Source organism: Ornithorhynchus anatinus, chromosome 4 (assembly GCF_004115215.2).
Source record: "Ornithorhynchus anatinus isolate Pmale09 chromosome 4, mOrnAna1.pri.v4, whole genome shotgun sequence".
Classification (NCBI taxonomy): Eukaryota; Metazoa; Chordata; class Mammalia; order Monotremata; family Ornithorhynchidae; genus Ornithorhynchus; species Ornithorhynchus anatinus.
In genome coordinates this window covers 1,961,793-1,979,840 of record NC_041731.1, presented here as the reverse complement: position 1 = coordinate 1,979,840, position 18,048 = coordinate 1,961,793, and the positions used below count along the sequence as shown (strand labels likewise).

General features: G+C 55.6%; 1 protein-coding gene across 13 annotated transcripts in view; it reads left to right on the top strand.

The window, feature by feature from the left end:
- Positions 1 to 2,085: 2,085 nt before the first annotated feature.
- Positions 2,086 to 18,048, top strand: part of ADGRB1 (adhesion G protein-coupled receptor B1) — a 122,246-nt gene continuing 106,283 nt past the window's right edge. For 6 of the 13 annotated variants that reach the window (XM_029062833.2, XM_029062832.2, XM_029062836.2 and 3 more), the window contains exon 1: positions 2,086 to 2,707. The gene's annotated coding sequence lies outside the window, so the exon portion shown is untranslated. The remainder of the gene's footprint in view (positions 2,708 to 18,048) is intronic. The other 7 variants (XM_039911674.1, XM_029062839.2, XM_029062841.2 and 4 more) reach the window with 2 other exon arrangements.

Below are 18,048 nucleotides of genomic sequence, written 5' to 3'. Positions count from 1 at the left end.
GCAGGCACGGGAGCCAGGGAAGGGGGAAGGGATTGGGAGAGGAGGGAAACTGAGCCACCTAAAGATGGGCCGGAGAGGAGCAAAGGGGAGGCAGAGATGGGGTGGGGGTGAGGTAGGAAGACAGAATGATCGGGGCACAGAGGGGGCTGGACGGAGGTGGGGAGGCAGGGTGCTGCCTCCGGAGAATACCAGTATTGAACAGTTGGCAAAATCTGCCTGGATCCCAGATTAAGTGGGCTGCGTCCCCGGGAGCTGGCCGTCCCTCCTCCCCTTCCCCAGACTGGCGCCCCCACTTCCTCTGGCAGGCAGCGCTCAGCGGACGGGGCTGAGCCCTTCGGGGGCAGGGGTCGGGGGGGCCCGGTGGTCTGGGGCCTGGGGCAGAGTAGCCATCCTAGAGAAGAGGGGAGGACGGGGCTCAGCTCTGACTGCAAATGGCTTCAAGAAAAAGGAGAGAGGTGGGTTAATAATAATAATGTTGGTATTTGTTAAGCGCTTACTATGTGCCGAGCACTGTTCTAAGCACTGGGGTAGACATAGGGGAATCAGGTTGTCCCACGTGGGGCTCACAGTTTTCATCCCCATTTTACAGATGAGGGAACTGAGGCACAGAGAAGTGAAGTGACTTGCCCACAGTCACACAGCCGACAAGTGGCATATGTAGGATTCGAACTCATGAGCCCTGACTCCAAAGCCCGTGCTCTTTCCACTGAGCCACGCTGCTTCTCCAAGGGTTGGGAGGTGAGGGGGAGTTGGAGTGTGCTGGAAGCTCTCTTCCCCCAACCTGCCCCCTTCTTCTTCGCCCCCCGACCCCTCCCAGATGCCTTCTGGGCCGCCACCAGATCCATTCTGCCCTCTCCCCTCCTGGGCTCCCCTCCCCTCCTCCGCATCGCTCTCCACTCCCCAGATCCCCTCATTTCCTTCCTCTCCACTCCCAACCCCCAAAAGCCTGGTCCCGGGGAAGCTGCAGAGTGGCAGACGGGCAATGGGTATTTCTAGGTGGGAGGGAGAACGGGGAGGAGGCAAAGAGGGAAGGTTCCAGGGGGGGAGCAAGGAGGGGAGGGGGGTCGGGAGCCGTGGGCACCACGGCAGCCCCACAGCCAACGACCGTGGGCATCGAGGACCTGGCAGAGACCCAGGCGCCCTGCCACCAGGTCTGTCCGCCCGGTACTGGGCCGCACCCTCCGACTCTCGGGCCTGGAGCGAGGCGGGAAGAGGGGGAAGGAGGGAGGAGAGCTGAGAAGGAGGAAGGGAGGGAGAGCAGGAGCGGGGGCAAGGAGGATAGAGACGGTCAGGGATCTGGAGGGCCGCCACCCGTCCATCATCCCCTGTGCCACCCCAGACCCGGCCAGACCCTCCCGCCCCAAAAGGCCGGCTGTCTCCAGGCGGGCCCTCAAGCCAGGCCCAGGTCCTTGGGGGGGGGCACTCCAGCTCCAGGGGGATCGGCTCCCGGGAGAAAAGCCCCTCTTCCACCAGGTTGGGAGGGATGCGACCCCCCGGGGGGGAGAGATGGCTAGCCCGGAGCACTATACCCCTCTCCAGTCCTGCCCTTCACCCTCCCCAAGAACCAACTTCTCCAGGGCTGAGACCAGATTCAGCCTCCTCTTCCTCCTCTCTCCCTCCGATTCAGGGGCTCCTGGAAGATGGGGGGGGGGGGGGAGGGAGAGACAGAAAGAGAGAGAGAGAGGATGCGCGCCCGAGTGTTTGTGCGTGTGTATGTGTATTGTGAATGTGCGTGCGGATGTGCGTTCTCTCTCCCTCTCTGGCTCTCTCCCCCTCTGTCTCTGTGTGTCGTACTCGCTCTGTCTCTGTGTCTCTCCGCCTCCGTCTCTCGCTCCTTCTCTGTGTCTCTGAGTTCCCCCCCCCAACCAACCCCCACCTCTTCCCCCCCTCCCCCCCGTCTAATGTGTGATCTGGAAGACTTGGGGAAAAGAAGCCTGATGTAATCCTTAATGCAGCTCTGGCTAGGAGCGCTGGATCCCTTTTCTGGGAGCGAGATCTGGGAGCGAAAGGAGGGAGCTCGAAGGCGAAACCCTCCTCCCCTCCGCAGCCCCCCCCCTTCCCCACCGCCCCCTCCCCCAGAGAGAGAGAGAGAGACAGAGACAGAGACAGAGACAGAGACACAGAGAGAGAGCCCGGATCAGGATCCTGCCGGAGGAGCCGCCACCGCCGCCGGAGCGGGAGGACCTGCGGGAGGATTGTCCAGGGAAGGACCGTCCAGGGAAGGACCGTCCTGGGGTGGACCGTCCAGGGAAGGACCGCCCCGGGGAGGACCGTCCGAGAGAGCGGCGAAAGCCGGACTCGGTCTCCCCGGGCCGAAGAGAGCGAGCATCTTCCCGCCCGGGAATCTCGCCCCTGGATCTATCCTCCGGCCGGCCGGCTTTCCCGGGATTTCTCGTGCCGTCCTTCCTCGCCCCGTGTTTGGGAATCTCTTCGAGGAAGAAGGGGGGGCGGACGTAGCCCCCTCCCCAACCCGGACACACACACAGACCCAGACACCCGCACCCTCGGGGGTCGGCGGCCCCCTCCCCGAATCTCTCCCCTGGGGGCGGCTCCGGCGGAGGGGAGCGGGGAGAGGGGTCGAGGGGGCGAGCAGAGCCCCCGCGGGCGCCCGGACCCCTGCACGGTGCTATCCAGCCCACTGGATTGGGTGATGGTTTCGACGGGCCAACGCTAAATCTCCGGGCGGAGCGGGGGAGGCAGTCGGAAGGTAGGATGCTGGGCTTTCTCGGGGGGCGGCGGGGACGTGCTGGGGGGGAGAGAGAGCCGGGGGTCTCTCTCTGACTTTCGACTTAGCTCGCTGCCCCTCACCGAGCGTCCAGCTCGTTCTCTGCCAGTGCCCGGGAGACGCCGAGACCCCCCTCCGCCCCCCCACCTTTTACAACGCGGTTTTCCTTCTCCGCTCTCCCGCGCCCTAGATCTTCTAGACTGCGAGCCCGTGGTTGGGCAGAGATTGTCTCTATCTGTTGCCGAATGGTACTTTCCAAGCGCTTAGTACAGTGCTCTGCACGCAGTAAGCGCTCGATGAATACCACCGAATGAATGAATGGAGTCCCTCCACCGCCCACCCTCCACACACCTCTCCTTCTAACCCCAGGGCAGGGATTCGGGCCCCCAGATTTCAGGTGGCAACTTCTGGAGCTGGGCTGGGCAGGCGGGGACGCCTGGATCCCCGGTGACAGGGAAGGGAAAGAGCTCCGGTCCTTCCGTCCTGCCGGGGGGCGAAGAGGGGGTGCGGAGGGGTCGCCAGCCAGGAGCTGTTGCGGGAAGGAAGGAGGGAGGGATGGGATGGAGGGGGTGGGGATGCCGTGGGGGGTCGCCCGGCTGGGGAGCGGGATAAGGAATCCATGGCGGGAGGGGAGGGAACAGAGATGGAATCGCAGCCCCGGTCGCGATCCCTCCTCTATTTCTCTGTCCCTTCCCACCGAGCCCCGGTCGGGTGGGGGTGAGCGGGGACCCCCCGTGCCGGGCCTCGCAAGTTTCTCCTCCTGACTTAGCCCTCCCCGGCCGGTCCCCTCTGTCACCTCCAGGCTGGGCCGAGCCTGCCGTGGTCACGCACTAGGAAGCAGGAGGAGGAGGAGGAGGAGGAAGAGGAGGGGGAGAGCGTATAAGGAAGGAAAAAAAAAAAGGACCAGGAATTGGGGCATGGCCAACGGGGCAGGGAAAAGGGGAGCGGTCCGGATCCTCCTCGGGTTCCTGCTCTTCCCCCGGGGGCCTGGAGGAAAAACTTTCCTCTCCCCTTCCCCCGGTCCCCCCAGTAGCTCCCAGCCGTAGAGGCGAGGTGGAGGGTGGGGGTGGGGAGAGGGAGAGCTTGACCCTCGCGGTCCAGCCCAGACGCCCAGCGAGAAGCGGTGCTGAACCTGTCTGCAGAGGCCGGGGTCCAGTGGCTGAGGGGCGGGGGGAGGCGTGTGGGAGGGAATGGCTTTAAACTCCCTCCCCCAGCCCCTGCCCGGAACCAGGCTTCAGGTCTAGTGGGCAAGCCGGGCGAGGGGGTCACTGGGGCTGGGCGAGGGGGTCAGTGGGGCTGGGGGAGGGAGAGAGGCCCGTCCCGGTGTCCGTCCCTGCCCCCTTACCCGCGGGAACCGCATTGGCTGGGAATATCGGCCCTGAATATCAGGACAAGGTCAAGAAGGCTCGCGGGGCGGGCGGGACTGGGCCAGGACCGGAGCCGGGGAGGGAGGGAGCGATGCCCGCCCGGTTAGAGAGGATGCGGGAGAGACGCGCAGCATCCCCGCTGCCATTCGGCGCCGGAGGCTCCACCACCCGAACCGCAGGCGGATCATTTTAGGGGGGGTCGTCATCAACGAGACGGGTGGGTGTGAGCGGAGGTGGGGGTGGGGGGTGGGGGTACATCTCCGAGCCGCTGGAACAAAACCCCCTCTGTGGGGCCGATGCCCGCCTCCCCTCCCCCGGCTCCCGCTCTCTCTCTCGTTTCAGTGGAAAACCTGTTGACTCCCCATTTTTGCGGTGTTTCCACCGAGTCCCACCGGGGCGAAGGCCTGCCGCCCACGGGAGGTGGAGGGGTGCTGGGTGGTTTGGGAGAGACCCCTCGTCCCTCTTCCTTCTCTGGGGAGGAGGGAGGGTGGGGGGAGAGATGTTCTCTCCGGCTGTCGGATGACGGCGGGGATGCTGGTGGTGGCGAATGGTGACGATTCCTCAGAAAGCCTTGTGTCCGTTGTAGCGTTACTACTGACCGCTCGGCCCACGCTCCCATCCGGCCGCCCGTTGGGATGAAAACCATCCGAGGAGGGGCAGGTCCTCCGGGGTCACCTCTCCGGCCAAGACCATCGCGGGCCGTCGCCCCTCCACCGTCCCCCCGGGCGACTCCGGCCCCTCTGGCCCGAGGGCCCCCTTTCGGGGCCGCCGATTTTCCCGGTGACGGTCTCCCTCTCCCCCTTCTCTCCCGCCGCTGGCCAGGGCCCAGAGAGGGACGGGGCCGCGCACAAGGTCACCCAGCGAGCCGGTCACGAGGGAAAGGGAAGTCGAGCTCCCGGCCGGGACGGAACAGGCCAGAGGCAGGTGACCGCTGCAGGGGTCGGGGCCCGGGGGCGCTCGGAGAGAGGGGGGCTGGGATGCGGCGTTGCCCCGGCCCCGACAGGGTACCAAATCCTCATCGGCCCACCAGGTTCCGTCACGCCGAGCCCTTGCCACCTGCCTCGGCTTCCCCTCCGCCCTCACCCCGGGGGAGTCCGCCCCATCCCCCGACCGCCCCCCGCACCTCTCCTGCCTCTGCCCCTCTTGACCCTCCGCCCCCTCTGGCCCTGAAGGGACCCCGGCCCCGCCGGCCCCCGGCAGGACGGGCGGCTTTTCTGCGTGCGTGTTTTTCCCTCTCCGTCCCCGCGGCCTCTCCCGAGCTGCAGTGCCCCAGAGCTCGCTGCACCAGACTGCAGAGAGATGGCGCCCGCCGCCTAATTTCGGCTCCGGGAGGACCCCTCCCCAGCCCCCTCCTCCCTCTCCCCTCCTCCTCCCCTCCCTCTCCCCTCCCTCTCCCTCCGGAGCCCCGCGCTTCCCGATTAACGCCACCGCCTCGGGTTGCCCCCCAAAGCAGCCCCTCGCCCCTTCCTGCCTCAGTTTCCCTCGGCCTCGCCCCCGCCGGCGTCCGCGCCCCTAGCCGGGGTTGTGTGCCTGCGTGTGTGTATATGTGTGTGCGCGTGGGTGGGTGTGGGCGCGTGGGTGTGCGGGCGAGCAAAGGTGGAGAGGTGGGATGCGGGGGGGCGGGGAGGACCCTCGCCTTCCCTCCACCCCCGGGGAACTCGGGAGCCTCCCTGGGAAGGAAGGGCAGCTCGAGCTGGGAGACCGTAAGCTCCCTGTGGGCAGGGGACCTGCCTACCAACTCTGTTTTATAGTTTATTGTAGTCTACTGGGCGCTTAGTACAGTGCTCTGTGCGCGGTAAGCGCTCGATAAATCCCACTAATCGACTGATGGATGAGACCGGGCCGGCCAGGGCTCGTCCCCATTGTGACCCAGGGCTGGCAAGGGGCTGGGGGAACCCAAGGGAGGGCGGGATGGGGACCTGGAGTCTCCCCGGTCCCTGCCTGTTGCTGAAAGTGTCACCCAGGTTTGTGCCACCGAAATGTAAACTCCTCGCAGGCAGGGTTTATTCCATGTCCGCTCACTCTAGCGTCCTCGCACAAGTTCAGGGCCCCGCACCCAGTAAGTACTCCGTAAGTACCACTGATTGATTGATCGAATGACTGATCGACTGACTGACCGCCCCTCCTTCCCAGCCCTTCCCAGTCCCTTTGTTTGGTTTCCCTGGGGAATCTGGCACTAGAGCTGAAGATCCACCGTCCCCGGATCCACCCGGAAAGGGAGATAGAGAAGAGAAGGCAGGAAAGTCTTAGGGCTGAGGGTGAGAACGAGGACCGCAAAGCATGGGAAGGAGAGAGGCCTTGCTCTTGGCTTCTCCTCAAGAGATCCCAGAACCCCCCCCCCCACCCCCCCCCCCCGCTGGATGGCTATCCTGTCCAATCCCCTGCTTCCCGTCAGGGACATGCCCAAACCATCCATGTCACCTGTTTCCACGTTCTGTTCCCTCTGAGAGCCGGAACATCCTTCCTTATGTCTAACTGGAATCCCTCCCGCTGCAGCTGGAACTCCGGCCGGGGAATCTCCTTCTAGACTTGCAAACGGTGATTCAGTCTCCCCCATCCTGCAGCCTCTTTAGCCTTCTCTCCTTCAAAACTGAACACCCACACTTTTCTACTCCCTTCTTCATTTTTGTGACTGCTTTAGTTGAGCTGGGTGACGCTCAGAGATGCCGTAGCCCTTTCTCCTGGCCCGGGGGCAGGCTCCTTGGGTAGAACTCACGGTGTGGCAGGAGGAAGGAGGGAGCCAGAGTTTTGAGCTTCTCCCTGGGAGGCTGGAGTTGGGTTTGCTCAGCATCCCCCCGGGGTAGGGGTGGGGTGAGGAGGGGTGGCAGAAGAGCGGCAGAGGGCTAGGTCAGGGTCCTCCTGTCGCCCAGACCCCGCGGGAGAAGTTGAAGAGCATCTAAGTACTTGCAGGGAACGTGTCCACTAATTCTGTTGTACTGAACTCTCCCGAGTATTTAGTACAGTGCTCTACACGTAGTAAATGCTCAATAAATACCATCGGTCGATCGATTAATTGACTGAGGGATCTGAGTGAGCTGCTCTCAGCTTCATGGCAGAGGTCTGAGTTCCCGGCTCCGCTCTGAGGACAGCCTGCCCCCCCGGAGGCCCCTTCCCAAAGGCTGCCGTTATCCTGGGAAGAGACCAGGTGGGAGAAGGAACTGGTGGACACAGTCCACAGATGCTATACTAGGCACCTCCCGCTCTAGACCGTAAGCTCGTTGGGATCAGACAACTTGTCTATCGATTCTGTTGTCCTCTCCCTAGTGCTTACTATAGTGTTCTGCACATAGTAAGCACTCAGTAAATACGATCGACTGGGACAGTACAGTACAATGGAGTTAGCCAACACGATCCCTGCCCTTCAGGAACGTACAGTCTAGCGAAGCAGCGTTGCTCAGTGGAAAGAGCCCGGGCTTGGGAGTCAGAGGTCACGGGTTCTAATCCCGGCTCCTCCGCTTGTCAGCTGTGACTTTGGGCAAATCACTTAACCTCTGTGTGCCTCAGTTACCTCATCTGTAAAATGGCGATTAAGACTGTGAGCCTCACGAGGGACAACCTGATCACTTTATGTCCCCTCCAGAGCTTAGAACGGTGCTTTGCACATAGTAAGCGCTTTACAGATATCATCATCATTATTAATATCATTATTAAGGGGGAGTCTGACACTTATGTGAATTCCTGGTAGGGGAAGAAACCCAGTATAAAGACACGAAACTGAGGACTACCCTGCCCAAGTGCTTAGGTGACATGGAAGTACCGAATGGGTGGTAGTGAGGAACTTGGGTGGGGAGATGAGAGTTTTTTTATGGTATCTGTTAGGTGCTTACTACGTGCCAACCACTGTACCAAGCACTGCCGAAGATACAAACCTTCTAGGTTGGACACAGTCCGTGTCTTGCACAGGGCTCATGGTATTAATCCCCATTTTACAGATGAGGTAACTGAGAGACAGGGTGGTTAAGTGACTAGCCCAAGGTCACACAGCAGACAACTGATCAGGGAAGACCTCCTGGAGAAGAGGAGAGAGATAGACTTCTCCTAGAGGGTTGTTCTACTCAGGGGGACGGGTGACTGACCCGGGGTGGACAACCCCGTCCGATGACCGTTTCGAAGGGAGAGAAAGGGTGGATTGATGGACTCCCCTGGCTTGCTTGATGGCAGGAGCTGGTCCCTGGGGGAGATCTGGAGCCAAGGATGATGCTTATAACAGGAAAGAATTCTGGGACTTCTTAGAAAGGCAGTGGGAGCCAGTCCCTGCTGCTTTCGGTTTGAACCACTTCCTCTCCAGAAGCAGACTCAGTCAGTGAATCGGTCAGCCTGCCTTCCCATCCCCAATCCACCCTGAGCAGCTGCTGATGCCCAGCCAGTATGATCTAGTGGATAGAATTCAGGCCAGGGAACCAGAAAGACCTGGGTTCTAATCCTGACTCTGCCACTTGTCTACTGTGTGACCTTGGGCAAGTCACTTCTTGTCTCTGTGCCTCAGTTCCCTCACCTGTAAAATGAGGGTCAAGACTCAGCGCCACGTGGGACTCCACATTATCTCTGCACACAATAGGCACTCGGGAAATACGATTGGACGAATGAATGAATGAATATCGTACATGGATTGGATCCAACCTGATCAGCTTGAATCTGCCCCAGTGCTTAGAATTGCCTCTGGTACATCTCAAGTGCTGAACAAAACCATAAAAAAAAGCCAGATGCTGAGGGGAGAGGCAAAGGGAGGAGTAGACACAGTCTGATGAGGAAATCAGGGTAGATGCAGATGTATGGATAGACCCGGCTCTGGACACCGGAGGACTGGGCAAAGAGAAGAAGTCCTGGTCAATCAATCAATCAGTGGTATTTACTGAACACTTTCTGGTTGCAGAGCACTGTGCTAAGGACTTGAGAAATACAACGGAGCTGATAGACACGTTCCCTGTCCACAACAAGCTTACAGTCTCCCTGCTATCAAGGAGAAGACAGTTTAATGAGCAAGTCAGCCCAGATAGACTTCTACAGTGGTATTAAACGCTGCCGGAGCAGCAGCTTGGCCTGCTGGAAGGAGCACGGGCCTGGAAGGCAGAGGCCCTGGGGTCTATATTCTGGCTCCACTACTTGCCAGCTGTGGAACTTTGAGCCAGTCCCTCAACTCCTTGCTGCCTCTGTTTCCTCATCAGCAAAATGGGGAGTCAATACCTATTCTTCCACCTACTTAGACTGTGAGCTCCGTGTGAGAAAGGGACTGGCCTGATTTATCCTGTATCTACCCAATGCTTAGTACAGTGCTTTTCACTTAGTAAGCCCTTAATACCCACAATTAGGATCGTAGCTCTGCGGAAGTATATATAAATATGTATGGGGGGTGGGGGATACCTCTTGGGGTCCCCCATGACCTCCAATACCCAGATAGTATGAGGATGGAGGACTGAGAAGGGATTATACCAGGGCTGTGGAACTGTTCTTCCTTTAAGGACAGAAGAGACTCACTCATGGAGATGAAGCCCCCTTCCCTCTCTCCTCTCATCCCCCAACATAACTCCTCGATGCTGCCCTTTTCCGGGGGAACTGGCCAGCATTTCTCCTGCCTGTTGTATCAGGACTGCTGGTCTCCTTAGCAATCTTTCAATCCCCTCGATAATAACGGTGGTATTTATCAGATGCTTACTATGTGTCAAGCACTGTAGTGGATAAAGATACTGAGGCCAGACACAATCCCTGTCCCACTTGGGGCCCATAATCTATGTAGGAGGGAGAACAGATATTGAATCCTCATTTTTGAGGATGAGGAAACTGAGGCAAATAAGTGGTGACTTATCCAAGGTCTCACAGCAGCCAACTGCCCAAGTTAGAATTAGAACCCAGGACTTTCGACTCCCAAGCCCGTGCTCTTTCCCCTAGGTCCCACTGCTTCTCCTGCAGTGCTTTCACACCCCTATAACTTCTCCAGCCCCGCAGATCCATCCTCCATCCATCCAAGTGTCCATCCTTCTGGGGTTTACCCAACCCCTTATCAATCCGGCTCTGTTTCCTTCCCATCCACCTCATCGTGGTCTTTGCAAGATCTGTCCCGAGCCAACTGAATCACTCTCTGTCTGCCTAATTACTGATCTGTTCATCTGATTAATCTATGCTTCCTTCCCCCTCTTTCTGTTTTCTCTCTCACTGTTCGCCCCCCTCTCTGTTTCCTATCATTCTGTCCTCTCCCCCCTTCTCTTCCTCTCCAATCCTCCCTCTCTCCCCCCTCCTTTCACGCGCTCTCTCTCTCTCAGTTTGTATGAGATAATCACCCCCACTGAGTGAGTCCAAGGCACATGAGAGGGGAGTTGTTGTTTTTCATCAAGGTTCCCTTCCTACTGTACCACTCAGGGCTGCAACCAGCGGCCCATAGGTCAGCGGATGAGAGACGTATTTTCATCGAAGGCGAAGGCCACCTTGGCATCGGGACTCGTGGCGCATGATGGTACAGGATGGATTTATAAGGCTCTTGGACTTGATCAGAAAAGAATCATGCCGCGATGTGAGGCCTTGGAGCTTGGGACCGAGATTGATTTTACTTCCAATCTGCTGAGTCAGGGAGATGCCGGAAAGCCATCTCATCCGTTTGAGATGGGTTAGCTGCAGTCCGGTCTGGAGGCAGGGGCCTGGTTGCTATGACCCTTCTGGATCAAGGAGTCAGTCATATTTACTGAGCACTTACTGTGTGCAGAGCACTGTACTAAACCCTTGGGAGAGAACAGTATAACAATATATTCGACAATTTCCTTCCCGAAGCAAGCTTATAGTCTATAGGGGAAGGCAGGCATTTTTGTAAATAAACAAGTTACAGATATTTGCATAAATGCTGTGAGGGGAGTTGAAGTTCGCTGTACTCCTTTTACAGACCCAAACAGGCTTGAGTGGGGCAGGGAGAGGTGACAAAATGAAAGAGAAATGAAGGGTGATATCTCTATCAGTACCAATAGTATTGACTCTGTGACCTCTAAGCTCAGGGCACTGAAAACTGTAGGATAATGTAGTATTTTTAACCTGCAGAAGTAAAGGCGTGATCCCTGCTCTTGAGGGCAGACTGTAAACATACATCTGATGCATATGTATTAGTTCAAAGACTGAGCAAATCAATATGAATAATAATAGATTACAGTGAGAGGTTGTGGTGGGGGGGGGGGGCCGGGAGGCTTGATCGGGAAGCTGGGGGGATTAATCAGGGAATGCTTCCTGGAGGAGGAGGTCATTTATCAGGTGATCAATAGGGAGATCTTAGCCCTCTCTGGACAAAGTCCTTGGGAGAGTCCAGCAAAGGCAAGGCACATGTTCCCTGGCCTCAAGGAGCAACAATTTAATGGAGGAGACAGACAAAAATGCAAAGGATGGAAAAGATGATCAAGGGTGACCAGGTCAGACTGGGCTTCCCGGGCAGTAGGGATTTTCTACTTTTTTACTGAATTGCCACTGGGAAAGAAGGTTTAAATAAAACAGTGGAAGGTCAGGGTGGTCACTGGACACCGCTCGACTCCTCATTTCCTACCTGGATGGGGACAAGAAGAGCCATCCAGTAGGTTGGTCTGTCTTCTGAAAGTACCAATATACCCAAGGTATTGAAGAGATCATTTATTATCTGTATTGAGAGGCAGCGTAGCCCTAGTGAAAAGAACACGGGACCGGAAATGGGGGGAAACCCAGTTTCTAAGGCCAGATCTTCCTCTGGTTTGCAGTGTGATCTTGTGCAAGCCTCTTATCCTTTCTGTGCCTCAGTTTCCATAACTGTAAAATGAGTATAACTACTCTTCCTGCCTTTTAGACTGTGTGTGCAATGTTCTGTGTCTGACCTAATTTTCTTGTATCTTCCCCTTTCTCAGCTCAGTGCTGGGCACCTAGTGTGGACTTAATAAACATGATCACAGTGATGATTACGATGATGATGACGAGAGGAGGGCAGGCAAGCCCTGCTGTTGTAAAAGTCGGCTAAATATGGAAAATGAATTGAACTAACAGATAAGCTCAGGGAGAAGACTCTGCTTTTTTAAATTAGCAATGCTATTTATTTTATTTCTAAACATTTAAACAACTTAATTTGCTTTAGAAAAGACCAATGGTTCCTCGGCTGAATTGTTGATTTTATTTTCCCCAAGGTAGGGTTGCTAGCTTAACTACTCTCAGCACATCCACTTTCTCAGTAGAGACTGCTTATTTCTTTGTCAAAAACTGTAGGATAATGCAGTATATTTAAATAACTTTAAGTTTCCTGGTTAATGCAGCTTCTGTGCCCAGTCTCTAGGAGCTGAGAATGGAACTGTCTTGCATCTGTTCATTTAGCCACTCTCTTCTAAGGGCTTTTGCTCCATTCTGTGGATTATCCAGGTCTCTTTGATCCTCTATTCCTCCTCCTCCTCCTCTATTCCCTTCTCCTACTCCTTTATTTCTCCTCCTCCTTTCGTCTTCCTCCTCCTCCTCATTTCCCACTCTTAAAACCCTACCCCAGGGGGAAGGCAGAGTCAGAAAAAGAATGCAGATCGATCCCAACCTCCTTGGTCATGCCAGCGCACTATTTTTCTCCACATTTCTCATGTCACCTAGTGCTCTAGGAACAGCAGGCACTTAGTAGATGTTCTTGTGATGATAATAATGATGATGATGATGATGGCGGTGGTGACGATTGTGAGCATGATGATGACCATGGTTATGATCATCTGTGTATTGGTTATTGATTTATTTATCCCCTCGCATCTATTATTCCTAGTGATTCTCTCACTCTCAACTCTGGGTTAGTCATCAGTTCGTATCCTCCATCTCCATTGTTAGATTGTAAGAGCTTTGAGGACAGATATGGGTTGCACCTTTCATCTCTTTAACAACTTCAGCTTGATGGGGTCAATCCAAGTGGGCTTCAGAGAGGTGGTGGGGGTTTTTCCAGGTTAGAAAAGGGGAAAGGTTTGGTGAAGAGGAAGTGAGAGGGGAACCAGCCTTTCAGTGGGTGCAGTAGGTGAGGCGGGCAGCAGTAAGTTTGTCGAGTTGGAGCGTAAGACCTGGGACCTAACTTTCCCGACCTGGGCATGGGAACAATCAGCCCCTGGCTTCCAGAGCCTTGGAGGGAGATGCCTGAGGCCTGAGGAGGAAGAGCTGCAGAAGGCAAAATGATGACGATTATTAAATGTCTTGTACAGATCAGCACGGACTGTCACCGGATGATAAAAAATCATATTTGCTCAACAAATAATAAAAAATAAATAGTACAGGAATAAAGCCTGAGGCATGAGGAGTCTTTGCAATTCATATCCTCAGCAGAGTAACTACAGATGCCATTTCTCTTTCTATAAATACCGCATCCCCCCTTGGTGCGTCAGGCTGAGAGATTTACCTCGATGATCTCCAACAACAGGAAGTATCTCTGAGGCTGCCATTGTGCCTCAGTAGGAAGTGACCTCATGGCCACCACTGTATCTCACCTCTATTTTGGGTCTTGCCCAGAGAAGCCGAAAGGGTGGACACTCTTGCCTACACTAAATTGCCAGAGGTGAGAGGGGGAATCAGCTTGTCGATTGTCGGTTGAAACTGAGGCACGGGGGGGGGGGGGAGAGGGGGGCAAGGGACCTCTTGAGGCCTTGGAAAGCTTGGCTGCTCCTTCAAGCTGTGGGGGATTCAGCTTCCTTGGAAGTACAGGGCAGTGATATCGCCTGGTTGTTCCCCTGCCGGGCAGTCAGATAGGAAGTCATCACCAGCCTGTCCCAAAGGCCAGGTACTCACAACCTCCGCTAATGCCTAAATCCTTATCTTTATACTCAATTGCTTCCTACCTGGAATTTATTCTAGTGTCTGTCTCCCCAGACAGATTTGTAAGTTCCCCAAGGGCAGGGATCATGTCAAACTACTGCAGTCTCCCAAGTCAATAAAAATAATGATGGTATTTGTTAAGCGCTAACTATATGCCAAACCCAAGTGCTTACTGCAGTCCTCTGTACACAATAGACTCTCAGTGCAACAATAATGCAACAATAAATGCAAGTAATTGATTGACTAGAACTCTCAGCTGGGTGATGGACAGGAGAACTGGAGGGAGGAGAAGAGATAGTCTCTGTACTTGAAGGTCTAAGCTGTCTGATGGGAAAGACAGGACAATGGGATACACATTCACACACTTCTGTATCAGGAGGGATATGGAAAGAGAAGAAGGCACAGTCCCGGCCCTCAAGGGACTAGCAGTTCAACTATTCTGCATCCTTGACCACCACCCTGCTGCTGGGAGTTTTCCCAACCCTTCTCACCCAGGCCCAGATTGTCCTCAAATACAACCGGGTCAGCCCCACCCCCCTCTCTGAAATACCTTGTAAAGTGATCAACGATGTAACCCATCTGGCCTCCCACTGGGGACAAGTCTCCAACTACAGAGTTCCTTATAAGCTGGGTGACAGGACTAATGGCTGTTTTCCAGGTGCTTCAAAGGGATACTGGAGGAGGACCCAAGCTCTGCCCCACCTGTGGTCAAGCAGTAAGAGCAGAGCACTGTGGGCATTGTAGTCCCTATGTCCCTCACAACATGTCCCCTTGCCTCGGACAGAGCTTCTGGCCTGCCCATAGATGTCTACTGGGAACTCAGCCCCTGGGCTACCCTCTCCTCCACCCTGGTCTCAGGGAGCAGAGGCAAATGGGACTCTTCTCCAGTGCTCCTGCTGAGCTGGAAGGGAAGCTCCACAGCTGTGGAACAATTTGGTTTGGTGAGGTGTTGGGGCTCCCCTTTGGAAAACCCTTTAGATGTAGGGGCCTGTTTAGATGGACTTCTGCAAAGCCATACATGTGATGTCATTTTGTGACGTGGTGAGCCCTCAGTAACACATGTGATGGCACAGGCTCTGGGTGTCTGGCATCTGCAATGGTCATAAGTGGCCCAGAATCCTTTGTCTCTAGCCAGAAGAGCATCCTAGGTAGTTTGATACGAGGTAAAAGTTCAAGGCTGGGAGCCAGGAAATCTCATGCTGCATAACTTCTGGGACAAGTCATTCAATCCTTCTGGGCCTCCACTTCCCCCGACTCTGTAAACTGGGGAGAACTGTAACATCAACTGATGCTCAGCTTGAGGGAGGGTAGATTGAGGACATGTGAGATGACATATTAAAGGCGACTTGAGCCGTTTGGAAGAAAACTGCTACCCAAATCCCAAGACTCAATGTTCTTCATTCCTTCTTTTCCTCCTCCTCCTTTTTTATCCTCCTTTTCCTCTTTCTCCTACTCCTCATCATTATCTCCTCCATTCAAAGTCCCAGTGTCAGATACCACTTTGAGCAGAGGCTAAGCCAGCTCAATCATTAAAGAGCCACGGAACACCAGGGACAGCCTTGCTCTTTCTACCTGGAGGTGAGGCGGGTGTGTCTCTGTTTTATCTTGGATTATCTCTCTTTTGCTCCGCTCTAACGCTGTGAAGCCCCAGAGGCCTCAGAGTTGGTGCGTAGCGCAGGTCTCTGTTGCAGGAGGCCGAGCAGAAGTTGGAGACAGAGAGGAGAGAGAGTGGGGCTCAGTGGCAGCCGGAGAAAAGGGTGGACCAGTGAGCCCCCAGTCTGTTCTCTGCTCAGGAAGTCTTCCTCAAGGAGGTTTGGGGGGAGCGCGGTAGGGGCAGAAATGTGTTTTTCGCCTCAGGGGGAACAAGAGAGGAGGCCAGCTGGGGCTGGACAGCCGGTCAGCCTTGGAAGCAGAGTGTCGGGGAGCTGAGGGGGACAGAGCCATAACTGTGAAGGTTAGGAGGTCAGGGGATCAGGAGAGGAGACCAGCTGGGGCTGGACAGCCGGCCTGTCCTGGCAGCCGGAAGGAAGAACAGAGCAGACTTGAAGGTCAGGGGAGAGCAGAAGCTGGGGTCAGCAGGGGGAGGGAAAGCGTGGACACTGAGCTGTCCCTGAGGACAGGTGGGAGTGGGGAGGGAGAAGGAGAAGCAGAACTGCAGCAGAGGATGGGGGACTGGGGAGGAGCGACTGCTCCAGCCCAAGCCAAAGGACAGGGAAGACGGGGTCTCTTCAGGGCTCCTAGCCTAGACTGGGCTAAACAACGGGCCAGAGCCCTCGGCCATAGTGAGTGTCAGAGGTCTTTCTGTTCCCTATCACAATCGACATTCTGAGGACCAGGAGAGCCTGGGGTGGGCACAGCGACCTGGGTGGCTGCTCTCCTGCCACAATAATAATAATAAATAATTATGGTACTTATTAAGCATTTTACTATATGCCAAGCATTGTTCTAAGTAGTGGGGTAGGTACAAGATAATCTGGTTGGACACAATCCCTGTCCCACATGAGGGTCACAGTCTTAACCCCCATTTTAAGATGAGGTAACTGAGTCACAGAGAAGATAGGTGACTTGCCCAAGGTCACACAGCAGACAAGTGGTGGAGCTGGGATTAGAACCCTGGTCCTTCCGACTCCCAGGTCCATGATCTAGCCACTCAGCCACGCTACTCCTGCCACGACCCTGGCGATTTGGAAAATTGTCACATCTCAGGGAGGTGCCATCACTTTTTTTAGGAACTAGTGGTCCCTGGGCAGCACCCCTCCCCCGCCTCCGCCCAGCCCAGGAAGCAGGGGCTGGTCCAGATGGCCCTTCCGTGACCCTTCCAGGCCCTAAATCCGGGGAGAAATGTGCCCCAGGCGATAGTTACTCATTTCAAGAGCTTTGGGGTTCCAACATCAGGCCTGCTCTGCTCTCAGAGCCCTCTCCTCTGGATGAGGTCCTTACTGTACTGGGCCGGCAATCTCACAACTGTCTCCTCAGCGGCTTTGGGAGGATCGGAGGAGCCCACAGGCAGGCCTGCTGTTAAGTGCAGGTTGGACAGGCCTGCGTTAATGGAAATGATAAGGATTTTACACCACCTGGAGGAAACAAAGAGGATTTTTCCCTTTTGATAAGCAACTAAGAAATCTTGCTGAGCAGCATGTGAATTAAGGTAGGAATCATGCCCAGCAGGTTGCTCATATGTCTTAGCCTGCATACTTTTCCCCTGTCTCTCCATCTCTCTCCCCACTCTCTCCTTGTCCCTCTCCATCTTTCCATCCACCCCCGCCCCCCCCCCCAGCACCCCAGCTCTCTCTCAGAAGAAGACCCCAGAGTGTTTCCCCTCCTGACACAGTGAAGAGGGAACCACTGGAAATTTGGCTTTGGTCCCTGGGGAGAAGCTGGCAAAGTCATATCTCTGAGGAAAGATTATTGGAACAGGGATGAATTGATCTGGAGAGGACAAGGCTGTGGGAGAGATCTGAACAATGGCTTCCAAGCATCTGAAGGATTCCTCTTCCTCCTCATTTCATCATCATCGTGATCATCATCAAGAGCGTTGAATGCGTACAAAGCTCTGTACTAAACACTTAATAATAATAATGTTGGTATTTGTTAAGTGCTTACTATGTGCCGAGCACTGTTCTAAGCGCTGGGGTAGACACAGGGGAATCAGGTTGTCCCACGTGGGGCTCACAGTCTTAATCCCCATTTTACAGATGAGGTCACTGAGGCACCGAGAAGTTAAGTGACTTGCCCAAAGTCACACAGCTGACAAGTGGCTGAGCCGGGATTCGAACCCATGACCTCTGACCCCCAAGCCCGGGCTCGTTCCACTAGGCCACGAGAGGACAATACAACAGGGTTAGTAGACATGTTCCAGCCCACAGTGAGCCACTGGGGAGGTCATTTCATCCATTCCCTCTGCACCCAAGCAGGGGCAGCACTATAGCCACCGGGACCAGGTGGTGAACTCTCCTGCCAGGCAAAGGGACTCCATATCGTCCCTCAAGGGCCTGTTTGGGGGTCTCGCCCTTTGAAGTCTAACTTTAGTCCCTCTGGCTGCAGCAGTGGCAGCCCAGTTCCTCTTGTTTAGTCCCTGAGGAAACCTCTGTTGGCTGCCCAACCTACCTGCCGCTCCTCCTCTGAGACCAGAGAACTCCATTGCCCAGACAGCCTGGGCCCCAAGGGATTCTGGATCCCAGCTGACTCTTGGCATTATAA